This window comes from Mus pahari, chromosome 5 (assembly GCF_900095145.1).
Source record: "Mus pahari chromosome 5, PAHARI_EIJ_v1.1, whole genome shotgun sequence".
Taxonomy (NCBI): Eukaryota; Metazoa; Chordata; class Mammalia; order Rodentia; family Muridae; genus Mus; species Mus pahari.
Genome location: NC_034594.1, coordinates 138146557 through 138151282, shown reverse-complemented (window position 1 = coordinate 138151282; position 4726 = coordinate 138146557). Strand labels below are relative to the sequence as shown.

Sequence of the window (4726 nt, the reverse complement as noted above, 5' to 3'; positions counted from 1 at the left end):
TCAGAAATCCACCTGCCTCTGCCTCCCAAGTGCTGGGATTAAAGGCGTGCGCCACCATGCCCGGCTTCCTTCATTGTTTTGAGAGAGGGTCTCACTACATATTCCCCCTAGCCCTCAACGCACTATGAACACCAGGCTGGCCTCTAACTCATAGAGATCTGTTTGCCTCTGCCTGTAGGATTATTTTTCGATATGGAAGGAAAACTGTGACTGGATTTCCACCCCATCCTGAACAGCTACACAAAAGAGCAGGCTATGAAGAACAGCAATGGACCTGTCTACTTCCAGGAAAAGGTAAACCCCACCAGGGAGTAGCCTTGGTCAGTCTAGCCATATTCCATGTCCTTTTGTTTCTCTGTTCTTCATCCTCTTTGGGCCTGTTATCTTTTGTCCCTTATAAAAAGTAAACACCAATGTGAGTTTTCGTGGGCACATATTTGTGTGTGGGTATCAGGTCATTATCTATAGGCAAGAGGTTAAGTAAATTAAGGTATAATGTCAAACAGAGAGTGAGAAAGCTCTGAAGGGTGGGTGACAGTTGGAGTGCTGAAAGGCCTGAGTTGTAAGGGGGGGCGCTAAGCTGGCACTTCTTTTGCTGCCAGTTGGCTCTAAGCAAATTAGTCTTGACTAAGATCTTCCTTCAGGGGTGGACAGCAGGTGCTCAGACTCGAGTGAGGTTAAACAAAGCTCTAGCTGAGCCTAGAGGGCTATGCCTGCAATCACAGTCACAGCATTCCAGTGGTGGTGGGCGGTGGTAACTGAGGCGGGAGGCTCATCACTGAGTTCCCAGCCAGCCTGGCTACAGAGTAAGATCCTTCCTCAAAAACCAAAACCAAAACCAAGCCAAACCCAAACACCCAACGGTGCCTTCAGGTCCAGCAGGCACTAACCCGCCTGCCACACAGGACAGGAAAACAAGTAGACTAAACTGAGAATCTTCACCCTTCAACCTCTCCTCCAATTCCACCCCCACCCCCCCACCCCCATCTCACCCATTCTCTCCCCTCCCTCTCTGCTTCCAATCCCCCAGTCTCATCCTCAGCTCTGTAACAGAACACCTGCTGTGGCCTTTCCTTGTGCTCTCTGCCCCCAATCCCAGGGGACTAAGCAGATCCTAGTGGAATGCGCTGTTTTCTTCTTCCTGTGCCCTCCCTACCCCCATCCCTTCCTTCTAGCTCATCCCCATCCCTAAGTTACAATTCCTAATACCTACGAACGAACACACTTTACCAGGAACCCCCAGTGGCCACAGCTAGCAAGAACCCAGTTGCAGTCCCTACCAAGCAGCTCACACCCACCACACCAGAGAGGCCAACAGGAACCCAAGAACAAAACACCCACCCTACAAAGACAAGACCAGATATTAGTACCCAGAACTACCATCATCCCAAATCCAGATGCTTACACGACAGCATAAAACCACAGTCAAGAATAGTTAGGATAGCCGGGCCTGGTGGCACAGGCCTTTAATCCCAGCACTCGGGAGGCAGAGGCAGGCGGATTTCTGAGTTCGAGGCCAGCCTGGTCTACCAAGTGAGTACCAGGACAGCCAGAGCTATACAGAGAAACCCTGTCTCGAAAAACCAAAAAAAAAAAAAAAAAAGAATAGTTAGGATAATATGTACCTACCAGAGCCCAGTAACCTTACTGTAACAGGCTCTGAGAAATATAATATAGCTGAAGTACAATCTAAAGATCTTAGATTTTATGATATGATACATCAACTTAAATGGAGAGACCCAAAGCAATTCCACTACACTCAGGAACAAGTTGCCCACTCTTTAAATACCTATTCAGTATAGTACTTGATATCTTAACTAGAGCAGTAAGACAAATGAAGGAGAGCAAGGGGATACAAATTGGAAAGGAAGAAGTCAAAGTACTGTTAATTGCAGTTGACAGGATGTTATACATAAGTGCCCCTAACAATTCACCAGGGAACTCCTACAGCTGATAAACACTCTCAGCAAAGTAGCAGGATTCAAAATTAACTCATAAAAATCAGTAGCCCTTCTATGTACAAATGACAAATGAGCTGAGAAATAAATCAGAGAAACACTACACACACACACACACACACACACATACACACACACGTGAATGATATCTTGGGGTAACACTACTCAAGCAAGAGAAAAACTTGTATGATAAAAACTTTGAGGCATTGAAGAAAGAAATTGAAGACATCAGAAGATGGCTCTCCTATGCTCATGGATTGGTAGGATTAACATAGTAAAATGGTCATCCTAACAAAAGCAATCTACAGATTCAACACAATCCCCATCAAAACTCCACCATAATTCTTCCACTAAAGAAATCTATGAAAACACAAACATTAGAAGGAAATGAATAAAATAGTTCAAGACCTGATAGTGGAAATAGAATTAATAAGAAAACCCAAACTGAGGGAAATCTGGAAGTGAAAAACTTGCACAGGAACCTCAGAGACAAGCCTCACCAACAGAATCCAGTAGAGGGGAGAGCAAAGCTCAGACACAATTCAGACATCTGGAAAGGATAATTTCCAGTTTCACACAGTAACACACACATACACACCCACAACACAAACAAACAAACAACAACAAAAAACAAACAAAACCTTACAGGATAGCTAAAACAATCCTGAATCATAAAAGAACCGTTGGATCATCACCAATTCTAAACTCAATAGTCCTACAGAGCTACTGTAGTAAAAACAGCATGATATTGGCATAAAAACAGACATCATGATTAATGGAATAGAATTGAAGACCCAGATATAAATCAACACACCTATGGACACCTGATTTTTCATAAAGAAGCCAGAAATACACACTGGAAAAAAGACAGCATCTACAACAAATGGTGCTGGTCAAACTGGATGGTTGCAGTTAGATCCATCCTTATCGCCCTACACAGAACTCAACCCCAAATGGATGAAAGACCCTACATAAGACCAGATACACTGAATCTTATAGAAGAGAAATCGGTGAATAACCTTGAACTCACTGACACAGGAAATGACTTTTTGAATAGAGCACTGTTAACACAGACACTAAGATCAACAAATGGGACTTCATGAAACTGCAAAGCTTCCGCATGGCAAAGGATGCTGTCATTTGGACAAAGTGGCAGCCTCCAGAATGGGAAAAGATTTTTACCAATTACATATACAATAGAGGGCTAGTATCCAAAACATCTATTTAAAAAAAACTAAAAAACACCCCACTGGATATGAAGAAAACAAATGATAATCTAATAAAATGTACAGATGTAAACAGAGAGTTCACAAAAGAGGAAACTCCAATGCCTGAAAAGCACTTAAAGAAATGCTCAGAACCCGCAGCCACCAGGGAAATGCAAGTCACATCTACGTGAAGATTTCAACTTACACTGGTCAGAAGGGCCAAGAGCAGTAAAGTCATTGGCAGTTCATGCTGGTGGAGGTGTGGAGCAGGGGAACACTTATCCACCGCTGGTGGGAGTGCACACTTACACAGTGGCTATGGGGATGAGGAGGTTTGTCCATATGGCCAGCTGTAGATGGCTAACAGAAAGAAGATCTCAAGGGAACCTTTGGAGGGTCTTTGGCTCAATGTCATAACAGCTTTATTTTTAGAATTTATTTATTTTATTTTATTATCTGCTTATTTATTTGGTTTTTCAAAACTGAGTTTCTCTACATAGCCCTGGCTGTCCTGGAACTTGCTCTATAGACCAGGCTGGCCTTGCACTCAGAGATCCATGTACCTCTGCCTCTTGAGTGCTGGGATTAAAGATGTATACCACTACTGCCCAGCTAATTTACAGATATTCACTTACTAGAATGAATATATGTATATCCTAATATATATATGTATATATATATCCTACAATAAAATATATATACAAGTATATATATATATATATATTTATGTAATATATACACACACACACACACACACACACACAAGTAAATGTATATTTATTTACCCTGCAAGTTTTGTATATTATGGCTTCTGGGTTTGTGTTTTTATGGGATTCTTTCTGTTTTTTGTCTCAGAACATAACAAAACATAAAGAAGAAATACAAAGAGGAGAAAGAGAGCAGTGCTGGCCATTGGCAGAGTCTTAGAGCCAAGCAAGCCACGTTCCTGGAATAGGTGACACAGGAGAAAACAATCAGAAACATGGCTGCTAATTTTGGGTTTGTTCCCAGTCATCAGGAAAGAACTGGCTGGTAATTTCAACCAGAAACTGCCCATCTGAGGAAAAGTAGAGAAACCACAAACATTTCTTTGTATTTTTTAAGAACTAAGGGAAACATTAGCCTGTTTAATGAGCAAACTTTAAAATGTATAGAGACCTCTAAAATGAATATTTTAGAGACTAGAGGTGTTTTAAAAATAAGAATAAAATCTGGGAATGGGGACATGGCTCAGTGGCAAAAAGTGAATTTAGCATGTAAGTGGACCTGGGTTCAATTTCTAAGACCAAAATAACAAATCGATAACAACAAAGATCCGAGGCTAGGGCTAAGGCCTCAGAGTATTTAAACTGACCACATAACTGTTCCATGGTATGATTAAGGAAACAGTTTTTATTGAAGATATGAGAGAATGGCCAGAGGCATCTGGAAGGGCTCAGAGCGGGGAAAGAAAGGAGGAGACGGAACATGGGCAGCAGGCTGGACCTGTCCATGAGGGAAGCAGGAGCAGAACACACACACACACACACACACACACACACACACACACACACACACACA

At 42.2% G+C, this 4726-nt stretch overlaps 1 protein-coding gene across 1 annotated transcript in view; it reads right to left on the bottom strand.

Annotated features, from left to right (window-relative positions):
* Positions 1-4726, bottom strand: part of Adcy10 (adenylate cyclase 10) — a 90358-nt gene that overhangs the window by 69105 nt on the left and 16527 nt on the right. The gene's annotated exons all lie outside the window — the stretch shown is intronic.